At 37.1% G+C, this 26,272-nt stretch overlaps 1 pseudogene; it reads left to right on the top strand.

The window, feature by feature from the left end:
* The first annotated feature begins 24,789 nt into the window (after positions 1 to 24,789).
* LOC105714788 (protein SET-like) lies at positions 24,790 to 25,736 on the top strand (annotated as a pseudogene).
* Positions 25,737 to 26,272: the final 536 nt, after the last annotated feature.

Consider the following 26,272-nt stretch of genomic DNA (forward strand, 5'->3'; position numbering starts at 1 on the left):
GTGGGGCTTTTTTTTTTAAAAAAAAAAGTAAATACAAAGAATTCCATAGGCAAAATTTTACACAAAACTACAAGGCAGATAATTGGAAGTTTGACTACAAAACTACAAAAATTGGTAGCAGATCAAAGACTTCATAGTCTGGCATACTATACCAGTTCTCCAACCCACACTTCTCAGGAACACAAACTCCATTTATGCTCCTGAGGCACTGAAATGACTTTATCCAAAGATAAAGTGATAATCCTGTATATAAGTTAGGTATTGTTTCTAAATTGCCACATTAGCGTTTTAAACATTATTTTTTTAAAAAAAATCTATATATAATAATAAAGAACTCAACAAAAGAGAATTTTAAGTATAGATGAAAACTTCAGTACCAATATGAGTAAAGCTAGCAATATTTTCTTCCCTCCTAATTTATTCCTTTACAAATAGAATGTTCTTATTGATTCAGGCACTATTCATTACATAATTTTAAAAACCAATATGTGAGAAAGTGGTTTAGAAAGATACTTATTGAGTACTCCCACGAACATGACATTTCACTAAGTAATTTATATACATGATTTTCTTCAATACTTACATCTCTATAAGGGAAGTATTAATATCCACCATTTGGGGAACGAGGAAGCTGAGTCTAGAAGAAGTTAAATACCATGTTCCAGTGATATATCCAGCAAATGGCCACCTGGGTTAATTCTACTACACTACATGGCCTCTTCTTCATAAGTTCAGAACTGAGAGGCATCAGCTGGGAGTAAGAATCATAGGTGTCAGCCCCTAGTCTACTATTTCATAGTTGCATTACCTTTAGGAAAACAATTAATCCGTTTCTCCATTTCCTCTTCTCTAAAACAGGAAGAATAGTAGATGTAACTCTCATAGCAGGTGCAAAAACTAAAGGAATAAATGCTTAATATATGCCAGTTGATATTATTAATTTCCAAAAAAATTATATGCTACCTATGTACAGTACATATACAAAAATAAATTGAATAAATTGAAGCAAGGGGCATAGTGTCACAGAATAAAGAAATGGCAATAAAAAAAGTCAAAAGTCATGTGAGACTATCAGCTGACTAGAGGCCAAGGCAACATTTATACCACTCTCTTCCTCAAAGAACAGAGCCTACATCAATTGTTTCACTGAAAAGCTCAGTAGAGGATTGAAATAATGTGGCTCAGGTGTTCCAACTCTCTATGGTTTAACCCAGTGGTTCTCAAAGTACAGTCCCCAGTATCAGCATTACATGAGATTATGTTAAAAATGAAAATTCTCAGGCATCAGCCTAGGCCTACTGAGTCAGAAACTGGGGCGGAGTCCTAAATCAGTGTTTTAACAAGCCCTTCAGGTGATTTGGTTGCTCGCTCAAGTGTGAAAGCCACTCTTCTAACCTGACTCAAGTACAGGTAGAACCTGAAATATATCAGAGAAGTGGTAGCAGTGGTAGACAGTTTTCAGAGACTGCAATTCTGGCCATCTCCTATGGACAAAAAGAAAACTGCCCTAAAGGATAATTCTATCTGGGGAAATATGGCCACTCAATTTGCCTTCCAAGGTGTTAACTACAAAACACACCTCTAGGTTTACCAGTCAAATAAGCTTGCTAAATGTAATCATAATATTGATCATTTAAAGATGAGAATTTTTGTAATGAGAATGTTTTTATTATTGGTAAAACTAGATCTTTCCTTCTCAACCCACAAATGTGGGCTTCAGAGAGTGACTTGCTTCCAAAGAGTAGAATATGAGAGGGGTGGGGGGAGAGTCACTTAACAGTCGAGAAATCTGACAAGCACTACCTTAGGCGATCAAAGTTAATATTAACTGCCATAAGTCGAGTTGATTATAAGTACTCTTGATAGAAAAATGGCACTTCACCTCTGTGGTCTTCTCTCCAAGAACCCATAACCCTAGTCTACCCATCATACAAATCCTAACTGAGCAACATTCTACAAAATACCTGACAAGTCCTCTTCAAACTGTCCAGGTCACCAAAATGAAGGGAAGTCAGAGACACGTCACAGACTAGAGACCTGATGACTAAATACAATGTGGTATCCTGGATAGAAACCTGGAACAGATAAAGGACATTCAATTTAAAACAAAAACAAAAAGCTAACTAAGTCTGAATACAGTATGAGCTTCAGGTAATATTAATATATCAACACTGGTTCATTAGTTGAAAAAAGTGTACCGTACCAATGTAAGATAGTAACAATACGAGAAAGTTTAGACGTGGGATACCTCCATGCCATGGTTTCAACCTTCCTATAAATGTAAAACTAATCTAAAATGTTAAATTTATTTTTAAAATTCAGTTTTTCTTCCTGATAGTAAGTAGCTATCCAAATTGATTGCATGCCAAGTGTTCTCCTTAAGAATGAAAATAGACCCACGGGAAAGTATGTTTCAGAAGAAAATTGTTTGTTCTTTCCACAAATTCTGAAGTATTCTTAACACCTTCTATACTTTCTAATACCTTCTAAATGTTACATGAAGTGACTGTAAAGTTTTCATGTATTCTTGTCCATTTCTTCTCTCTAGCTGAACATGAATCTTCACTTTTCCCTATTTGAAATAACTTATTGCCTGTTTTCCCACATTTGCTTAAGTGAGCAATATTGTAAGTTTCCATTAATTGTAACTTCAACCTGAACATTCAATTTCCAATCCTGGATCTTTTAAATGACTATATTAAACCTGAAGCACTCAGCTTCCTTTTAATTATCTTGAGAACTCTAGAAGAGAATTGGGACCACTTTGTTCTAGACGACCTTAGACTAAAGCAGAAAGTCATCCTCCAGCTGTTTGTAGAAACATACTTTGTAGAAGTAGCTATATAAAAGGAAACTAAATAATCAAGAATTTCACAGTCATTTTGCAAAGAAAAATGTGGGTAGGGAATTCTATATAGTTTATTAAATAAGAAACAAAAGCCAGTTATGGAATACTCGACTCCAAATTAATAAAAGTCCATAGAAGCAGCATGCTGCAAAGTTATGATAAGAGGCCAATTTTACTAAGGAAAAAAACAAAGTATAAATCAGGGAGATTTTTATCATAGAACAACTAGTAAAAACAGAACCAGATTTAGGTATTTATCCAAGCACTATAGAGAAAACAAGGCAAGTCAAAATAAACCAATTGTTTCCTCTCATCCAGGAAAAGACATTACTAAGATCCAGAAGTTTGTCTTTATGAAGAGTGGCATAACTTTAGAGTTCCAGTAAGTTCTCTGCATATCCAACTAAGCACATGAACAGTTTTTGAAAGTTACACTCCAATGGAAATATTATCAGATTGATTTAGGAGATCTAGCTCTACAATGGATTGACTGATGAAATTAGGCAAATATCCTAATAAACAGAAGTTTCTTTTTCACTTCTTAGAAAAATAATCTGTGTACATTTGAATAGCAACTCACAACTCCCAATATACTTTTTGTGTATTGTCTTATTTGATCTTTACAATAAAGCAATAAAATTAACAGCACAGCGATTATCTTTCTTTCACAGATGAAGAAATGTAGTTTAAAGAATTTACATAATTTGATTTGGATCACACAGCTAGAAAGTAGAAATTGAGAACCTGACCTTAGGGTTTCTCAATTCAGTCTCTGCTCCTCACACATTATCACAAAGCTATTAGATGCCTTTTGGCTCTAAAATTCCATTCCCCTTTGACTAAGAAATGGCTTTGGAATTTCAAATTCATGATCTTTCCTCTCCAGCTAAATAAATATGAATGTTCCTACATCTCCACTGAAAAAGTCATTATGTTTTTTGAGTTCAAAATGAGAAAAAAGATTAGAGATTTTAAAAGCATAAGAATCAATCATAATTTTAGCATCTCTCATAGATTTAAAAAAATTTGCCTCTTTACAAAAAAAAAAAACTGGGGCAATTCCGTAAAATGGTATAGGGCTTTTTAATAATCTTGGATCAATATATTATCACAAGACAATATGAATTAAAAGGTCTCTGGTTTTGTTTTATTCCAGTGTAAATTGTGGTAGGTGATAAATAACAAGTTCTTACAGAAATTAAAAGTAATGAATAGCAAGTAAGTTGGTTTTCCCCATAAATTATGCTTTGAAACTACAGCAGACATTATTCCCCCAATTTTAGCATTTCAACTATGAAATGAAAATCTAAGTGATGATAATTAGATTATGGAAAGTGAAAGGAAAATATCTTGGCAAAATTCTGACATTGCCACTCTTCTGTATAATTATCAATTTCACAATTACTGATTTCAACTTATATTCAGGGGTAATCTAAAGAAGAATTTTAATTTACAAAGAAATTTACAAAGAGAGACAGACTGGCTTTAAAAATATTAGATTTGTCTTAAAATAGCTACAAACTTTAAAAACCACAATTATTTCAATAGTAGTAGAGAACACACACCCACACACTCCTCTGTCCTCAAACACTATTAAAAATTCAAGAAGAAAATACAAAAATGCAAATAAATCTATATTAGTGCTAGAAGCTGAGAAGGGTATCATCAGAAGACCAGAACAATGAGAACATCCTTAAAGACATGAAGCAACTCAAATTGACAGGAAAACACAATACTGTTGAGGCATTTGTAAAGCTCTCAAGACAAAGGGGAAAAATGTGAATTTTCCCAGAAGCCTCAAATAATCCCAATATCAGAAGCCACTGGAGCTGAGAAAAGGAACAGAGGGTTAGTAGATAATCAGGTGACTGATTAAAGGAATAGACAAGAGTTGGACTGATCCTCTAACCACAGAATCATGGCTGTGGCATTTGCTATGTGGATTACGGCATTCAGAACAACTCTACACACAAATTTGGGAGTTTTACCAGGTATCCTCAGAGTATCCTTCGGGCTGGGTGAAGTAGGACAGCACCTCAGGTCATGTAAGGCCATCATGAGGGAAGAAGGGAATGTCCCACACCCAAGGGAATCTAGCCATGTAACTTCTGACTCCCACACGTAAGTGTTGGATTCAGGATCCCTGTCATCAAAATATATAACCATTGTCCCCCCAAAATAGAAATTATCTCCTTAGATGTGGGAAATATGCTTCAACTAGCTAACTGGGATCAATCTAGCCCAGCAACTATAAATATAGACAGACAACCAAGAATACTCAAATATTTGTGGAAAATAAACAGAATGAAAGAAGACCACTAAACCCAAAAAACAGAAAAATTAACTTCACAAGGAACAGTGTTAGTACAGAAAATAAAAGGAATGTTTAAATACATTTTTGGCAAGGTTTATCCATTTACAAACAACAGGCTTCTCTGAATAAGAATCAAGAGAGTTCTTAAAAATGTAAAATTCCATGGCCGCTTTTACAAAACCCAATGGATGGGCTGAGGTTATAATTAAAAACAGTAAATTAAATCAAGGGAGTCTCCCAGAGTACAATGTAGAAGGATAAGAGGAGGAGACAAAAACTAAAAGCATGCAGATTCAATTCAGTGGTTCTAGTGCCATATTTACTGGGGCTTCAGAGGGAGAGAACAGAGAAAATGGACTTGAGTGAATAATTAAAGAAATAAAAGAGAAAATGTTTACTAAGCTGAGGAGAGATGACTCTTCAGTTTGAAAATCCAGCAAGTGTCAAATGGTAATAATCAAAGGACATAAACATAGATGAGAACTGGTAAAATTTCTGAAGAACAACAATAAAAACTTCCTGAGCAGTAACAAAAACATTACCTGCCAAGAAACGAGAATTTTACTGACATCGTAATTCTTGTCCATAACATGGGATGTCAAAAGACAATGAATTTTTAAAAATCTATAAATGCTATGGTTACATTTCTCATGGAAGTGTAAATTGGTACAAACTTTATTGCTAGCAATTTAGCAGTAACTATCAAAATTGAAACTAAGAATGCACATACACCTTGACCATGCAGCTCCATTCCTGGGAATTCACCCTACAAGCATATTTGCACAGGTACAAAATGATATACATAGAGGCATAGTGATTGGGCTAACTCAAGAAAGCCCCAACAAACCTTAACAAGTTATTATTTCTTAATAACCACTCTTCTTCCCTCTCCCTCTTTTACTTCCTTCATAACCTCAGAGGTCCAACAAGCTGACTACAACAATATCTGTTCCCCTCCTACCCATCTAAGGCTCCCAGACTCTCATTTTCTCAAACAATTTCACATTTGTTTATATCTACAGACAAGGTAATGATATATCTTAGTATTTGGGGAGCATTTTTTATGTATGCCAAAATAGTCCTCATTCAAAGGTAACTAGTACTACTAGAGGATGTCAAACTGGAAGATTCCAGAAGTTGTTTCTCATATTAAAGAAAGGTGCCTTTTTTCCTCTGTAAATTTATAACTTTCTTTTTTTTTTTTTTAATTGTACTTTAGCTTCTGGGGTACACGTGCAGATCATGCAGGATTGTTGCATAGGTACACACAAGGCATTGTGGTTTGCTGCCTCCGTCCCCCCCATCACCTACATCTGGCATTTCTCCCTGTGTTATCCCTCCCTGACCTCCCCACCCCCGAGCTAACCCTCCCTTGCCCCCGCCAACAGACCCCAGTGTGTGATGCTCCCCTCCCTGTTTCCATGTGTTCTCATTGTTCAACATCCGCCTATGAGTGAGAATATACGGTGTTTGATTTTCTGTTCTTGTGTCAGTTTGCTGAGAATGTTGGTTTCCAGATTCATCCATGTCCATACAAAGGACACAAACTCATTATTTTTTATGGTTGCATAGTATTCCATGGTGTATATATGCCACGTTTTCCTTGTGCAGTCTATCGTTGATGGGCATTTGTGTTGGTTCCAGGTCTTTGCTATTGTAAACAGTGCCGCTATGAACATACGTGTGCATGTGTCCTTATAATAGAATGATTTATAACCCTTTGGGTATATACCCAGTAATGGAATTGCTGGGTCAAATGGAATTTCTATTTTTAGTTCCTTGAGGAAGCGCCACACTGTCTTCCACAATAGTTGAACTAATTTACACTCCCACCAACAGTGTAAAAGTGTTCCTATTTCTCCACATCCTCTCCAGCATCTGTCATCTCGAGATTTTTTAATGATCGCCATTCTAACTGGGGTGAGATGGTATCTCAATGTGGTTTTAATTTACAATTCTCTAATGACTAGTGATGATGAACATTTTTTCATATGTTTGGTGGCCTTATATATGTCTTCTTTTGAAAAGTGTCTGTTAATATCCTTCTCCCACTTTTGGATGGGTTTGTTTATTTTTTCTTTTTTTCTTGTAAATCTGTTTTAGTTCTTTGTAGATTCTGGATATTAGCCCTTTGTCAGATGGTTAGATTGCAAATTTTTTTTCCCATTCTGTTGGTTGCTGGTTCACTCTAATGATTGTTTCTTTGGCTGTACAGAAGCTCTGGAGTTTAATTAGGTCCCAATTGTCTATTTTGGCTTTTGTTGCTAATGCTTTTGGTGTTTTAATCGTGAAGTCCTTGTCTATGCCTATGTCCTTAATGGTTTTGCCTAGGTTTTCTTCTAGGGTTTTTATGGTGTTAGGTCTTATGTTGAAGTCTTTAATCCATCTGGATTTAATTTTAGTGTAAGGTGTCAGGAAGGGGTCTAGTTTCTGCTTTCTGCACATGGCTAGCCAGTTTTCCCAAAACCATTTATTAAACAGAAAGTCCTTTCCCCATTGCTTGTTTTTGTCAGGTTTGTCAAAGATCAGATGGTTATAGATGTGTGGTGTTGCCTCCAGGGCCTCTGTTCTGTTCCATTGGTCTATATCTCTGTTTTGGTACCAGTACCATGCTGTTTTGATTACTGTAACCTTGCAGTATACTTGAAATCAGGTAGCGTGATGCCTCCAGCTTTGTTCTTTTTGCTTAGGATTGTCTTGGCTATGCGGGCTCTCCTTTGGTTCCATATGAAGTTTAAGATGGTTTTTTCCAGTTCTGTGAAGAAAGTCACTGGTAACTTGATGGGGATTGCATTGAATCTATAAATTACTTTGGGCAGTATGGCCATTTTCACAATACTGATTCTTCCTAACCATGAGCATGGGATGTTTCTCCATTTGTTTGTGTCCTCTCTTATTTCCTTAAGGAGTGGTTTGTAGTTCTCCTTGAAGAGGTCCTTTACATCCTTTGTTAGTTGTATTCCTAGGTATTTTATTCTCCTTGTAGCAATTATGAATGGGAATTTGCTCATTACTTGGCTCTCTGTTAGTCTGTTATTGGTGTATAGAAATGCTTGTGATTTCTGCACAATGATATTGTATCCTGAGACTTTGCTGAAGTTGCTTATCAGTTTAAGGAGATTTGGGGCTAAGATGATAGGGTCTTCTAAATATACAATCATGTCTGCAAATAGAGACGATTTGACTTCCTCTTTTCCTAATTGAATAGCTTTTTTTTTTTCTTGTCTAATTGCTCTGGCTAGAACTTCCAATACTATATTGAATGGGAGTGGTGAGAGAGGGCATCTTTGTCTAGTGCTGGATTTCAAAGGGAATGCTTCCAGTTTTTGCCCATTCAGTATGATATTGGCTGTAGGTTTGTCATAAATAGCTTTTATTGTTTTGAGATATGTTCCTTTGATACCTAGTTTATTGAGAGTTTTTAGCATAAAGGTCTGTTGAATTCTGTCGAAGGCTCTCTCTGCATCTACTGAGATAAGCCTCATGTGGTTTTTGTCTTTGGTTCTCTTTATGTGGTGGATTATGTTTATAGACTTGTGTATGTTGAACCAGCAGAGCATCCCTCAAATGAAGCCTACTCGATTGTCACGGATAGGCTTTTTGATGTGCTGTTGCAATCGGTTTGCCAGTATTTTATTGAAGATTTTTGCATCTATGTTCACCATGGAGATTGCCTGAAATTTTCGTTGTTTGTTGAGTCTCTGCCGGGTTTTGGTATCAGGATGATGTTGGTCTCATACAATGATTTGGGAAGGATTCCCTCTTTTTGGATTGTTTGGAATAGTTTCAGAAGGAATGGTAACAGCTTCTCTTCGTACCTCTGGAAGAATTAGGCTGTGAACCCATCTGCAACTGAACTTTTTTTGGTTGGTAGGTTATTAATTGCTGCCTCAACTTCAGCCCTTGTTATTGGTCTATTCAAGGTTTCAACTTCTTCCTAGTTTAGGCTTGGGAGGGTGCAAGTGTCCAGGAATTTATCCATTTCTACCAGGTTTACTGGCTTATGTGCATAGAGTTGTTTGCAGTAATCTCCAATTGCAGTTTGTATTTCTGAGGAATCTGTGGTGATATCCCCTTTATCATTTTTTATTGCATCTATTTGATTCTTCTCTCTTTTCTTTTTTATTAATCCGGTTAGCAGTCAGTCTATTTTGTCGATCTTTTCAAAGAATCAGCTCCTGGATTTATTGATTTTTTGAAGGGATTTTTGTGTCTCTATCTCCTTCAGTTCTGCTCTGATCTTAGTTATTTCTTGTCTTCTGCTAGCTTTTGAGTTTTTTTTATCTTGCTCCTCTAGCTCTTTCAATTTTGACGATAGTGCGTCAATTTTAGATCTTTCCTCACTTCTCATGTGGGCATTTATTGCTATAAATTTCCCTCTAGACACTGCTTTAAATGTGTCCCAGAGATTCCGGTACATTGTGTTTTCATTCTCGTTGGTTTCAAAGAACATCTTTATTTCTGCCTTCATTTCATTGTTTATCCAGTTGACAATCAGGAGCCAGTTGTTCAGTTTCCATGAAGCCGTGCAGTTCTGAGTTAGTTTCTTAATTCTGAGTACTAATTTGATTGCACTGTGGTCTCAGAGACAGTTTGTTATGATTTCCGTTCTTTTGCATTTGCTGAGGAGTGATTTACTTCCAATTATGTGGTCAGTTTTAGAGTAGAAGCAATGTGGTGCTGAGTACAATGTATATTCTGTGGATTTAAGGTGGAGATTTCTGTAGATGTCTATTAGGTCCCCTTGGTCCCGATCTAAGTTCAAGTCCTGGATATCCTTGTTAATTTTCTGTGTCATTGATCTAATATTGACAGTGGAGTGTTAAAGTCTCCCACTATTATTGTGTGAGAGTTAAGTCTCTTTGTAGGTCTTTCAGAACTTGCTTTATGTATCTGGGTGCTCCTGTATTGGGTGCGTATATATTTAGGATCATTATCTCTTATTGATGCATTAATCTTTTTACCATTATGTAATGCTCTTCTTTGTCTCTTTTGATCTTTGTTGGTTTAAAATCCATTGTATCAGAGACTAGGATTGCTACTCCTGCTTTTTTATTGCTCTCCGTTTGCTTGATAAATTTTCCTCCATCCCTTTATTTTGAGCCTATGTGTGTTCTTGCACATGAGATGGGTTTCCTAAATACAGCACACCAATGGTTCTTGACTTTTTATCAAATTTGCCAGTCTGTGTCTTTTGATTGGGGCATTTAGCCCATTTACATTTAAGGTTAATATTGTTATGTGTGAATTTGATCCTGCCATTTTGATGCTAGCTGGCTGTTTCGCCCGTTAGTTTACACATTTTTTTCATTGTGTCGATGGTCTTTACCACTTGGTACATTTTTGGAGTGGCTGGTACTGGTTGTTCCTTTCCTTGTTTAGTGCTTCTTTCAGGAGCTTTTGTAAGGCAGGCATGGTGGGGATAAAATGTCTCAGCAATTGCTTGTCTTTAAAGGATTTTCTTTCTCCTTCACTTATGAAGCTTAGTTTGGCTGGATATGAAATTCTGGGTTGAAAGTTCTTTTCTTTAAGGATGTTAAATATTGGCCTCTACTCTCTTCTGGCTTATAGGGTTTCTACTGAGAGATCCACTGTGAGTCTGATGGGCTTCCCTTTGTGGGTAACCCAATGTATCTCTCTAGCTGCCCTTAGCATTTTTTCCTTCATTTCAACCCTGGTGAATTTGACTATCATGTGCCTTGGGTTTGCTCTTCTTGAGGAATATCTTTGTGGTGTTCTCTGTATTTCCTGGACTTGAATGGTGGCTTGCCTTGCTAGGTTGGGGAAGTTCTCCTGGATAATATCCTGAAGAGTGTTTTCCAGCTTGGATTCATTCTCTCCATCACATTCAGGTACACCTATCAAATGTAGATTAGGTCTTTTCACATAATCCCATATTTCTTGGATGCTTTGTACATTTCTTTTCACTCTTTTTCCCTAATCTTGCTTTCTTGTTTTATTTCATTGAGTCAATCTTTAATCTCTGATGGCCTTTCTTCTGCTTGGTTGATTCGGCTATTCAAACTTGTGTATGCTTCATGAAGTTCTTGTGCTGTGTTTTTCAGCTCCATTGAGTTGTTTATATTCTTCTCTAAGCTGTTTATTCTAGTTAGCATTTCATCTAACCTTTTTCTAGGTTCTTAGTTTCTTTGCATTGGGTTAGCACATGTTCTTTTGGCTCAGAGAAGTTTGTTACTACCCACCTTCTGAAGCCTGTTTCTGTCAATTCATCAGATTCATTCTCCATCCATCTTTGATCCCTAGCTGGTGAGGAGTTGTGATCCTTTGGAGGAGGAGAGGCGTTCTGGTTTTTGGGGTGTTTTCATCCTTTTTGTTCTGGTTTCTTCCCATCATAGTGGCTTTATCTACCTGTGGTCTTTGTAGTTGGTGACTTTCGGATGGAGTCTCTGAGTGCACATCCTTTTTGTTGATGATGAAGTTATTTCTTTCTGTTTCTTAGTTTTCCTTCTAACAGTCAGGCCCCTCTGCTGCAGGACTGCTGGAGGTCCCCTCCAGACCCTGCTTGCCTGGGGATCACCTGTGGGGGCTGCAGAACAGTAAGGGTTGCTGCCGGTTTTTTCTTCTGTTATCTTCATCCCAGAAGGTACCTGCCAGATATCAGCCTGAGCTCTCCTTTATGAGGTGTCTCTTTGGGTATACAGTGTTCAGGGAGCTGCCTGAGGAGACAGTCTGTTGCTTATAGGAGCTCAAGTGCTGTGCTGGGAGCTCTGGTGTTCCATGCAGAGCTGCTGGGCAGGTACTTTTAAGTCTGCTGCAGCAGAACTCATAACCACCTCTTTTCCCAGGTGGTCCGTCCTAGGATGTTTGGCTTTATTTATAAGTTCGTGTTGTGCTGCTGCCTTTTTTCATAGATGCCCTGCCCTGCACAGAGTAGTCTAGTCACAGTCTACCAGCACAGGTGCTTTTGAGCTGCCGCAGGCTCTGCCCAGCTGCTGTGTGAACTGCCTCGGTAGTGGTGGTTGCCCTTCCCCTCACTGTGCTGGACTGTCCTGGGTCCAGCTGCGCTTGCTGCGAAATTCTCAATCCAGAGCAATTCAGGTTGCTTGTATTGTGGGAGTGGTACCCGCCGAGCCAGATTGCCTGGCTCCCTGTCTCTGCCCCCTCCCTTTCAGTTCAATGGATGGCTCTCTCTCCCAGGCATTCCAGGCGCCAGTTGAAATGGCCACCCAGATTTGTGTGAGTTTCTGTGTGCCAACCTGGCACCGGCAGAACCACCATGCAGAAAACTCATGGCGCTTTTCGGCCTGGGAGGCTCCTGGTCTATAGGCAGTGAAAATTTGTTTGGAAATGCAGTGGGCACTCACCCTCTGCATTGTTCTTGCTGGGAACTGCACTCCGGAGCTGTTCCTATTCGGCCATCTTGGATCCTCCTGCCAATTTATAACTTTCTTAAAGAATCTTAGAAAAAGTTCTATTACAGGTAGCCCTAGATATGTAAGATATAGCTAGAAGTACTCCATTCAAAAAGGAGAAAAGAGAATAGGTATTAGATGAGAAAAGAGACAAAGAAGAGAGTTTGAAAATTAAGTCTACAAACTACAGGTTGCCTGGAAAGAGTAGGAGGGTCTCCTCTATGAGCTCAGCATGGGTCTGTTTTAAGCTAATCCAAAACCCTTCCAAATGAGCTTATTAGATTCTAATTTGATGACTCTGAACCTAATAAGAATTCAGATCAAACTGTTCTTCTTTCTCAAAGAGACAGCATTGTCAAAGAGCCAAAATTGGAGTGGGTGTTTGGGGGATTGAGCTTTACAGTTTTCACATTATGATTCACCTCTCTACCAGCAAACCCTTCCCCCATGTCAATAGCATCTGTCATACATTTTTATTCAAATTCCTCACCACTAAGGGCAATCAGAAGCTGAAGAGATGCTCCTACAGAAGTGACCTCAACAAAAATAGAAGTCAATAACATAGCCAGCTGACACACAGGATGTCAGAAAGTGCAAAATGATGGCAAAGAAAAAAGGCAAAACTGTGTAAGGCAGTAGAAAAGGAAACAATCACAGGCCAGGATGAAAAATTAGGGCAATTATCTGGATAATTCAGCCTCAAAACTCGCTTCCTGATGATTGACATAAATGTGTTTCCTTCTCTGGGCTCCATTTTCACAATAAATGGAACATTGGAGCTGCAATAACAGCTTTCTATTCTCCATCATTGCTATTTACAAGAAATTTAAAGGAAATATACCTTCTTTACTCCTACTTGAAAGTTTATATCTGATGTTAGAGAATGTTTTATAAATATGATGCTACCTGACAGTTTGGCTTAGAAAGAAAATAAAATTATTTCTTGCCTGGATTGTTTCTTGCCTGTGTTATTCAAATATTGGTGCCAATTCTTCAGTTCAGTAGACTTCTAGAATTGGGTTAACAGAAGTTATCCATTCAGAACCAACTTACGGGTCATAATAAGTGAGCTAGGGAATCAGACCCACTGGCACTCAAGGAGAATAAAGGACATAGACATATACAGGTCTCCAGTGCATATACAACAAAGTAGAAAAAATAAACTGCCCAAACAGAAGATAAGAAATCTTTCATTTCTCTGTTTGAGTCAAATGACATCCTAGCATCTACAGTGATTATGTGAGTATGGAAATAAATGTCCCTCTTCTCTTTTAGCCACTTAAGATGTACACAATCCAGTAATCCACTGACATTCTCAGATTTTAAATTAACAGTTCCAATTCTTTCTAAAAGAGACACCAAATATCCATAACATGTAATAATTTTTAGTTGTCCTGAAGCACAAATTTGAACTGAAGAACAGGAGCCTGGTATGCAAGAGTGGATACTTAATAAACCTAGCCTCCTGTCCAATGTTCTTCCTCAACTTGGACTTGTCATTCTTTTTACTTATTGCAATGTACACAGTTTATTGAGGAGAATTGGGTGATATGGTGTTATTTATTTATGAATTTCAAGGGTATCACAGGTGAGGAGAGGGGCTGAAATGAAGGGCTCACCACCTCTACAGGGTATATAAAGAGAAATGTGGTTAGCTACCATTTAAGAGAAGCCAGAGCATTTTTCTAGACCTTAGCATTTATGGGACTTGGCCACTAAATGGAGCGTTCACCACACATACATATTGCACCTATCAAGTTCTATATGTTGGGTCCATGGTAAATCAATATGACATTTATATTCCCAGAGTTACTTACTTCAATGAATGAAGTGGGATTAACCTAAGATGTGCTACACTAATCGTACCCTGTTCATTTCATGTGTACTGGCATACCATCATACCAATAATTCACAGATTTCTGACCTCCATCATGACTATTGTTGTGCTGGAAAACCTTACCTGTCTCTGCTACCACCCAAGGAATATTTTCTATTTTAGCTGCCAAAACTGGTAAGCACTTTGGAGTCCAGATTGATGAATTAAACACTATTGTCTAGTGTATCCTAAATATTCTCCTTGGCATCCCAGGAGAACTCACATTAGGTCCAGATAATATAAAAGAATGAAGAGAGAAAAGATGTTCTTCTTTATTCATTCTAACATCAATTGTTCTACTTCCAAAGAATAGTGGATGAAGTTTGAATGTGAAATCTTAATTTCAACATACAGGGCAAGAAACATTTCTGAATGATTGTCCTTGAAGATTCTTCAAGGGCTGCCCTCACAGATATGAATACAACTGCTTTTCTAAAACAAACAGAAAAGAAGACAATATGTCATGATGGTATTCAAGTCTCCAGAACTCACCCAACATTACTTCATCATAACCTGACTAAATGGGTGGGATGGCAAAGGGATCCCAGAAAGAGAGCTCCATCTCTCTTTCCATTTTGTCCTTTTGCTTCACTTTGCTTTTCTTTTATTCTTTTTCTCTCTGTTCATTCCCCATAAAGGGTCCATATAGACACTTACCATCACAGGGTGTAAGACTTTAGAGCAGAAAGAGACCTTATAAGTTACCTTGGCCAAAGTCTTCCTAAATCCTTACCAATGTCATTCAGGTAGTTGTTGATGTGCCTATAACCTGAATGTGAATCTCCTCATTCCAAGATAAGGGTTGTCAGCATACAGAAATACAGAAAATGGCAAATGACATTAAGTCTTAAGTCAGAATGAGACATAATTAAAATGATGAGCCACCAACATAATTCCGATCCACCAGCCACAATTTACTTTTGTTTGTTTGTTTAAGGGATAATTTATTACAGTAAAAATCATCCTTTTTAGTGTACAGTCTGTGAGTTTTGGCAAATGTATATAGTCATGTGACTACTCCACCAAACTCAAGATATATAGAACCATTCCATCCTAAAAATTTCCTCAAATCCCTTTGGAATCAACCCTCTGCCCCAGCCCCAGCCCCTAGAACTACTAATTTGTTTAGTGTCTCTATAGTTTTGATTCTTCCAGGATGTCCTATAAATTGAATCACACAGTATGTAGCCTTTGAGCTGGGCTCTTTCACTTAGCATAACGCATTTGAAATGCATCCATGTTGTTGCATGTATCAAGGGTTTCATTCTTTTATGATTTACTTTTTTAATAGTATATGTTTAATTTGGAGAAAAAACGACAATGCTATCATTCTAACCACAAATTTCATTACAAATGCCAAAAATAAATTTAAGACCGAAATATAGATTTACAATAAGGAAAATACTCAAAGCAAGTTCTTTAAATAATATCAATTTGTTGCTATTACTTACAAATGATAATGAAAAAAGCAAATACATTTAACGTTCTTCCACTACTTTTTAATAAATAGCTGATACCCCATCCTCAGTTCAAGCTATTCTAATTCTGTAACTTGATCACAAAATCATATTTAAATTAGAAAAGGAAATAGCTTGCCCTGCTTCTAACTCTTGTGATTAACTATCTTCACAAACAAGTAGGTAATTATTTTTTGTCAAATACTATATAAGCTCTTTTAGCTGTAATTCATAAAACAATGCATCAAGATTGGCATTATGATACATTAAATACAGAATCAGCTTGGTAGTACTTTTCATTGTCAAGTAAGAAATTGCAAAGATAAATAAACCCTGGAAATTTCAAGATCTGGAATGTGATCCCAGCTGGTACATGGAAGAAGTAAATTCAATCAGGCTACCTGATGTTTCCTGTTGCTGCCTAGAGCAGGGCAGTTTGAAAGCTTGTAAGAAGACCCAGTTTGTCCTTGTCCCTCTCATGCTTTGAGGGGAAAAAAGGGGGCTCTTTAACTCTGTTGAGGAAAAAACAAGAAAAATATATAAGTTGAAGAAACTTTACAGCAGGCCCAATATAGTGAATTTTGATGACTGAAGATAAATTTTGACAAGTGATTTTAACAATTATGGTTTAACATATAGGAAGCCTGACAGTGCACAAGGGCTAGTTTCTAAAAGTAGAGATGTATTTTTAAAACCTGCCTTGTGCTTTTAACCCTCTGGTTTTCATTTTCAACAAAATAAAAAACCAGAATCTCAGATATTTGAAGGAACTGCTTCTCTGTTCTATTAAGAATTTTAATTCATCTTAAATCATTTTTTACATTGTCTCCGAAATTCATCTGCATGAGAAACATGTGTTAGCCACCTATTCTGTGGTGAGTGCTGTGCTGAATATTAGTGATACCAAGGTAAATAAGATACACTGCCTCCTTCAGGGGGCTTAAGTTTCCAGAACATAAAGGTACTGAAAACCAAACCACAAATATCACTCTATCCCTTTACAAAATCATGTGTTGATAATAAGAAAATATGTAATGTGACTTCAAGAATGGTGTGAAGGGAGGAAGCAGAGCAAGATGGCTCAATAGAAGCCTCCACCAATTGTCCTCCCTGCAAGAACATCAAATATAACAACTATCTACATGAAAAAGCACTTTCATAAACACCAAAAATCAGGTGAGTAATTACAGTACCTGGATTTAACTTCATATCACTGATAGAAGCACTGAAGAAGGTAGGAAAGACAGTCTTGAATTGCCGACACCACCATTCCCCCATCCCATGACAGTGGCCATGTGGCATGACGAAAGAATCTGTGCACTTGGGGAAGCAAGAGCACAGTGATTGGGAGACTTTGCATAGGAACTCATTGCTGCCAACACTAGGCAGAATTCAGCCAGCACCCACAGAGGCAACATTTAGACCAGCCCTAACCAGAGGAGAATCATCCATCAAAACTCAGTTGAAACTAGTTTATTTGCAAGCCACACCACCACAGGCTAAAGTTCTCTGGGATCCTACATAAACTTGAAAGGTAGTCTAGGCCACAAGGACTGCAACTCCTAGGCAAGTCTTGGTACTGCACTAGGCTCAGAGCTGGTGGATGTGGGGGCACATAAGCTAATGAGATATCAGCCAGGATAGTTAAGGGAATGATTGTACCAACATCCCCCAATCCTAGGCAGCACAGCACACAGCTCCAAAAGAGACCCCCTCCTTCTACTTGAGGAGAGTAGAGGGAAGAGTAAGGAGGACTTTGTCTTGAAACTTGGATTCCAGGTCAGCCACAGTAGGATAAAAGCACCAGGCAGAGTTCTAAGGTCCATGTTCCAGGCTCTAGCTCCTGGATGACATTTCTAGACACACCCTGGGCCAGATGGAGATCCAATGCCTTGAAGGGAAGGAACTAGTCCTGGCAGGATTCATTACCTGCTGAATAAAGAGCCACTGGGCCCTGAAAAATCAGCAGTAGAAACTAGGTAGTGCATACCATGGGCCTTAAGTAAGACTGAAATGTGCTGGCTTCAGGTGTGACCAAGCACATCCAGAGCTTAATGGCTGTAAAAAGAGACTCCTGCTTGAGAAAAAGAGAGGAAAGAGTAAGAAGGCTTTCTCTTGCAGTTTATATATCAACTCAATCACAGTGGGAAAAAAGCACTACATGTGCCCTTGGGGTCCCCAATTCCACGGCTTGACTTTGGATGACATCTCTCCACCTACTCTGGGCCTGAGAGGAGTCCACTACACTGAAGAAAGAGTCCCAACCCTGGCAGCATTTACCACAAGATGACTGAAGAGGCCTTGGCCCTTGAGTGAACATTAGCAGTATTCTGGCACTACACCTCGTGGACCCGTGGTGGTGGTGGACACAGGGAAAGACTGTGAAAAAGAGAGGCAAGAAAGGAAAAAGAAAGGGAAGAGTGGGAAGGAGAGTTTCTTCTGGTTTCAGTTCCAGCTTAGCTGCAGTAGAATAGAGCACCAGATAGATTTCTAACATTTCCGACTCCAGGGCCTAGCTCTCAGACAGCATATCTTGACCCACCCAGGGTCCAAGGGAACTTTTTACCCTTAAGGGAAAGATATAAGCCTGGATGGCTTCATCAACTGCTAATTGTATAGCACTAGGGCCTTGAGAGAACAAAGGTGGTGGCCAGGTAGTGGTTACAGTGGGCCTTGGGCAAGACCCAGTGCTGAGCTTATTTCAGTCTTACCTGGAACAGTCCCAGTAATGGTGACCACAGGAGTGCTTGTGTCACCTTTCTCTCACCTCGAGTCACCTCAACACAGACAGAGACACTCCATTTGATACGGAGAAAGTAAGAGAAAACAACAGTCTCCATCTGGTACTCCAGAAAATTCTTCCAGACTTTATCCAAACCACCAAGACACTATATCTATGAGGATGCAAGAACCACAGTGTTTCTGGGCTTGGGGTGCTCCCTAATGAAGATATGACTGCAGTGATCAAACACTTAGATCACAATACTCACGACTTTTTGAATACCTAGAAAGCCTTCCAAAGAAAAACAGGTACAAATGAGCCCAGACTGTGAAGACTACAATAAACACCTAACTCTTCAATGCTCACACGTTGACAAGCATCCACGAGCATCAAGATCATCCAGAAAAATATGACCTCAACAAAAAAACTAAATAAAGCACCAGGGACCAATTCTGAAGAGACAGAGATATATGACTTTTCAGATGCAGAATTCAAAACAGCCATTTTGAGGAATCAAAAAAATTCAAAATAACACAGAGAAATAATTTAGAATCCTATCAAATAAATTTAACTAAAAAGATTAGAATAATTTAAAAGAATCAAGCAGCAATTCTTAAGCTGAAAAATGCAACTGACATACTAAAGAATGCATCAGAGGCTTTTAATAGCAGAATTGACCAAGCAAAAGAATTAGTGAGCTTAAAAACAAACTATTTGAACATACACAGTCAAAGAAGGCAAAAGAAAAAACAATGAAGCACACTTACAAATCTAGAAAATAGCTTTACAAGGGAAAGTCTAGGTGGCATTGGCCTTAAAGGGGAGGTAGAGAGAAAGGTAAGTGCAGAAAGATTATTCAAGGGAAAATTAACAGAGAATACCTGAAACCAAGAGTAAAATATCAATATTCAAATACAAGCAAATTAAAGAACACCAAGCATATTTAACCCAAAGAGGACAACCACAAGACATTTAATAATCAAATTCTAAAAGATGAAAAATAAGGAAGGGATCCTAAAAGTGGCAAGAGAAAACAAAGAAATAACATACAAACAATGAAGCTATAATATGTCTGGCAATAGACTTCTCAGTGAAAACCTAACAGGCCAGGAGAGAGTGACATTACATATTGAAAGTGCAGGAAAAATAATTTATTCTAGAGTATTATATCCAGCAAAAATATCCTTCAAACATGAGGAGAAATAAAGACTTTCCCAGACAAAGCTGAGACATTTCATCAACACCAGATCTGTTCACAAGAAATGCTAAAGGAAGTTCTCCAATCTGAAATAAACATTAATCAGCAATAAGAAATCATCTCAAGGTACAAAATTCACTGGTAATAGGAAGCACACGTAATATTATAACACTGTAATGGTGGTGTATAAACTACTCTTATCTTAAGGGGAAAGAACAGAGGGCAAGCCAATAAAAAATAGTAACTGCAACAACTCTTGAAAACACAGACAGTACAATAAGACATAAGGACAAAAAACACAAAAAGTTAAAAAAGTATAATTTAAAAAACTATAATTTAAAGCATAACTTAAAGCATGGAGTTTTTGTTAGTTTTCCTGTTGCTTGTTAGTTTGCTTATACAATCAATACTAAGTTGTCATCTATCTAAAATAATGGGTTATAAGATAGAATATGCAAGCCTCATTGTAATGTCAAACTAAAAAACACACAACAGAAATACAACAAACAAAATTGAGAAAATTAAATCAGACCACCAGAGAAAGTCACCTTGACTGAAAGGAAGGCAGCAAGTAAGGAAATAAGGAAGAGAAGACCAAAAAAAATACTAGAAAACAGATAACAAAATGGCAGGAGTAAGACCTTTCTTATAAATAATAACATTTAATGTAAAATGAACTAAACGCTCCAGTCAAAATACAGAGAGTGGCTAAATTGGTTTTTTAAATGGCCAAATGATCTTCACTTAACACTCTTCACTTATGAAGATACACATAGACTGAAAATGAAGGGACAGAGAAAGATATTCTATGCCAATGGAAACCAAAAAAGAGCAGGTGTGGCTATACTTATGTCACATAAAATAGATTTCAAGACAAAAACTGTAAAAAAGACACAAAGAAGATTACTATATAATAATGAGGGGATCAATTCTTCAATAAGATTTAACAGTTGGAAACATATATGCACCCAACAGTGGAACACTCAGATATATAAACCAAATATTATTAGAGATCAAGAGAGATATAGACTATGACAAAATAATAGCTGGAGACTTCAACACCCAACTTGCAGCATTGGACAGATCTTCTAGACAGAAAATCAACAAAGAAACATTGGGCTTAATCCGCACTATACAACAAATAGACCTGATAGATATTTACAGAACATTTCATCCAACAGCTGCATAATACACACTCTTTTCCTCAGCACATAGATCATTCCCAAGGATAAGCCATATATTAGGCCACAAAACAAGTCTGAAAACATTCAAAAATTGAAATAACATCAAGTATCTTATCTGACCAGGATGAAATAAAACTAGACATGAATAACAAGAAGAATTCTAGAAACTATACTAACACATGGAAATTAAACATTATGCTCCTGAATGACAGGTGGGTCAATGAAGAGAATAAGAAGGAAATTCAAAAAAAAAATTTAACAAATAATAATGGAAACAAAACATATCTAAACCTATGAAATACAGCAAAAGCAGTAGTAAGAGGGAAGTTTATAGCTGTAAGTACCTACATCAAAAAAAGAAGAAAAACTTCAAATAAACAACCTAATTATGCATCTTGAGAAACCGGAAAAGCAAGAGTAATCCAAATTCAAAATTAGTAGAAGAAAATAAATAATTAAAAGCAGAGCAGAAATAAATAAAATTAAAATTGAAAAATGCAAAATATCAATGAAACAAAAAGTACTGTGAAAATATTTTTAGAAATTGAAAATCCTTTAGTCAGACTAAGAAAAGATAGAAGACTCAAATAAATAAAATCACAGATAAAAAGGGAGACATTATAATCAATACAGTAGAAATTAAAAGGATCACCAGAGGCTACCATGAGAAACTATATGCCAATAAATTGAAAAACCTAGAAGAAATGAATAAATTCCTATACACATATAACCAATCAAGACTGAACCATGAATAAATTCAAAACATGAACACGTAAATAACAAGTAACAATCAAAGCCATAATAAAGGTTTTCCAGAAAAGAAAAGCCTGGGACCCAATGTCTTCATTGCTGAATTTTACCAAACATTTAAGGAAGAACTAATACCAATCCTATTCAAATTATTCCAAAAAATAGTATAGAAGGGAATATTTCCAAACTCATTCTATGAGGCCAGTATTACCCTGATACCAAAACCAGACAAAGACACATTAAAAATAGAAAATTAGAGGCCAATATCCCTGATGAACATTGATGTAAAAACTCTCAACAAAATATCAGCAAACCAATTTCAACAACACATTAAAAACATTTTTCCTTCTATGAATGAGAATATGTGGTGTTAGATTTTCTGTTCTTGTGTCAGTTTGCTGAGAATGATGGTTTTCAGGTTCATCCATGTCCCTACAAAGGACACAAACTCATCGTTTTTGATGGCTGCATAATATTCCATGGTGTATTTGTGTCACATTTTCCCTGTCCAGTCTATCATCGATGGGCATTTGGGTTGGTTCCAGGTCTTTGCTATTGTGAACAGTGCTGCAATGAACATTCGTGTGCATGTGTCCTTATAGTAGGTGGGTGCTGAACAATGAGAACATATGGACACAGGGAGGGGAGCATCACACACTGGGGTCTGTCAGGGGGAAATAGGGGAGGGACAGCAGGGGGTGGGGAGTTGGGGAGAGATAGCATGGGGAGAAATGCCAGATATAGGTGATGGGGAGGAAGGCAGCACATCATACTGCCATGTGTGTACCTATGCAACAATCTTGTATGTTCTTCGCATGTACCCCAAAACCTAAAATGCAATTTAAAAAAAAAACATTATTCCTCATGACCAAGAGGGATTTGTTCCAGGCACGTAAGCATCGCTCAACATATGCAAATCAATCAGTATGATACATCATATCAACAGAAAGAAGAACAAAAACTATATGATCATTTCATTTGAAGCTGAAAAAGCATTTGATTAAATTCAGTATCTCTTCACAATAAGAACCCTCAAAAAGTGGGTATAAAAGGAACATAGTCCAACATAATAAAAACCATATAGCTCAGACCCACAACTAATATCATACCAGATGGAGAAAAAATGGAAGCCTTTCCTCTAAGGTCTAGAACATGAAAAGAAAGCCCATTTTCACCACTGTTATTCAGCACTGTTCCAGAATTCCTAGCTAGAGCAATCAGAAAAGAAAAAGAAATAAAGAGCATCCAAATTAGAAAAGAATAAGTCAAAAGAAGTCATTTTGTTCACAGATTATATTAGTGATTTGAAAATTTATATTTGGAAAAAAAAAACTAAAGATTCCAACAAAAATATTAGAATTGATTTTAAAAATTGGAAAAATTGCCAGACATAAAATTGACATACAAAAATCAGTAGCATTTCTATATGCCAACAGCAAACAATCTGAAAAAAATCAAGAAAGTAATACCATTTACAATAGCTACAACAAAAATTAAATACCTAGGAATTAACCAAAGAAGTGAAAGATCTCTAAAATGAAAACTAAAATATTGATGCAATAAATTGAACAGGACAACAAATTATGAAAAGGTATTTCATGTTCATATATTGAAAGAATCAATAATTTTAAAATGTCCATACCACCCAAAGCAATACACAGACTTAATGCAATCCCTATCAAAATGCCAATGACATTCTTCACAGGAAAAAAAAGATCCTATAATTTAATGGAGCCATAAAATATCCAGAACAGCTATCCTGAAGAAAAACAACAAAACTAGAAGGGTAACATTACCTGACTTCAAATTATGTTACAGAGATATAGTAACCAAAACAGCATGGTACTGCCATTAAAACAGACACATAAACCAACGAAACAGAATAGAGAACCCAGAAACAAATCCATACATCTATAGCAAACTCATTTTGGACAAAGGTACCAAGAACATACACTGGGAAAAGGACAGTCTCCAACAAATGGTGCTGGGAAAACCATATATCCATATGCAGAAGGATGAAACTAGATCCCCATCTCCCACCATATACAAAAAGCAAATTAAAATGGATTAAAGACTTAAATCTAAGACATCAAACTATGAAAGTACTACAAGATCCAGAATTTTATCCTCAGGAACAAAATGTCATAAGAGCAGAAAGTGGTGACATTGGGATAGTTTATGTGGTTTAGTTACTAGCACTGTATCAATTGTAATTTCCTAGTTTTGATAAGTTGTATCAAAATACAAACAAGTTTTATGATTATATAAGATATTTACACTGGGGAGGCTGGGTGAAGGGTAAATGGCAACTTTATTATTTTTGCAACTGTTCTGTACGTCTGAAGTTATTTCTTTAAAAAAATTACAAATTAGAGAGACACAAAAAAGTTGTCCTGTCACCTTGGTCTTCTCCAGTCTGAAATAGTTATACAGTCTGTCCCTGAATTTCGTAATATTGGTCAGTCATTTTTAGAATGTCTTTCAATTTGAGTGTATCTGATGTTTAATCATGATTAGATTGGGGCTATGTATTTTTTACAAGAATATCACATAAATAATATTATAACTTTCTCAGTACATCTCATCATGAATGTGGTGATGTTATCATTGGTGACATTAACCTTGATAAAATATCTGCTGGATTTCTCCACTGTAATTTTCTCCTTGTAATTAATAAATACCTTGTGAAAAAAAAAAGAAAAAAAAGAAAGAAAGTACTACAAGATAACTTTAGGAAAATTCTCCAGAACATTGGACTGGGCAATGATTTCTTGAGTTATACCCTGTTAGCACAGGCAATCAAAGCAAAGATGCACAAAAAGGATCATATCAAATTAAAAAGCTTCTGCACAACAATCAATCAACAAAGTGAAGAGACAATTCACAGAATGGGAGAAACTATTTGCAAACGTCCCATCTGACAAGGGATTAATCAGTATTAATTTAAACTACTCCACGGGGAAAAAAAATCTAATAATCCGATTAAAAATGGGCAAAATGGAGTGTTCTGTCTGCTTCCGGATGAGCAAGAGGACTTGTGCTCTGGTTCTCAGATTTCCCCAGCAGCATGGCCCCCAAACGCCAGTCTCCACTCCCGCCTCAAAAGAAGAAACCAAAACCACCTCCTGCTCTGGAACTGGAGGAGACATCGGCCTCTGCAGGCTTGCTGAAGAAGGGAGAAAAAGAACAGCAAGAAGCAACTGAACACATTGATGAAGTACAAAATGAAATAGACAGACTTAATGAACAAGCCAGTGAGGAGATTTTGAAAGCAGAACAGAAATATAACAAACTCCACCAACCATTTTTTCAGAAGAGGTCAGAATTGATTGCCAAAATCCCAGATTTTGGGGGTAACAACATTTGTCGATCATCCACAAGTGTCTGCACTGTTTGGGGAGGAGGATGAAGAGGCACTGCATTATTTGACCCGAGTTAAAGTGACAGAATTTGAAGACATTAAATCAGGTTAAAGAATAGATTTTTATTTTGATGAACATCCTTACTTTGAAAATAAAATTCTCTCCAAAGAATTTCATCTGAATGAGAGTGGTGATCCATCTTCAAAGTCCACTGAAATCAAATGGAAATCTGGAAAGGAATTGATGAAACGTTCAAGTCAAATGCAGAATAAAGCCAGCAAGAAGAGGCAGCATGAGGAACCAGAGGGCTTCTTTACCTGGTTTACTGACCATTCTGATGCAGGTGCTGATGACTTAGGAGAGGTCATCAAACATGATAGTTGGCCAAACCCATTACAATGCTACTTGGATCCTGATACAGATGATGAAGAAGGAAAAGGAGAAGATGATGATGAAGAGGAGGAAGGATTAGAAGCTATTGATGAATAAGGGGATAATGATGAAGGTGAAAAAGATGAATATGATGATGAAGGGGAGGAAGGAGAGGAGGATGAAGAAGAAGATGACTAACAGAATACTGATGGATTCCAACCTTCCTTTTTTAAAATTTTCTCCAGTCCCTGGGAGCAAGTTGCAGTCTTTTTTTTTCTTTTTTTTTCTTTTTCTTTCATTTTTTTTTCCTTTCGTGCTCAGTCATCCTGTTTTTGAGGTCTCTTTTCTCTACACCATGGTTCTCAACTTATTTTGGGGGAAATATCTTGAGCAGAATACAATGGGAAGAGTCTCTACCCCTTTCTGTTTGAAATTCATTTTTATCCCTTCCTGTCTGAACAAAAACTGTATGGAATCATCACCACCGAGCTCTGTGGGAAAAAAGAAAATCCTGCTCCCTTCGCTCTGCTGGAAGCTGGAGGGTGCTAGGCCCCTGTGGAGTAGTGCATAGAATTCTAGCTTTTTTCCTCCTTTCTCTGTATACTGGGCTCAGAGAGTACACTGTGTCTGTGAATATGGACAGTTAGCATTCACCAACATGCATCTGTCTACTTTCTCTTGTTTAAAAAAAGAAAAAAAAATTTAAAAAAATGGGGTTACAGAAGGTCATCAAAGGGAGGGTTTGAGATGTTTGAGTAGGTTAAGTGGGCATTTTGACAACGTGGCTCCTCCTTTGGCATGTTTAATTGTGATATT

Source organism: Aotus nancymaae, unplaced genomic scaffold (assembly GCF_030222135.1).
Source record: "Aotus nancymaae isolate 86718 unplaced genomic scaffold, 86718_ANA_hifiasm-v0.15.2.pri h1tg000058l, whole genome shotgun sequence".
Classification (NCBI taxonomy): domain Eukaryota; kingdom Metazoa; phylum Chordata; class Mammalia; order Primates; family Aotidae; genus Aotus; species Aotus nancymaae.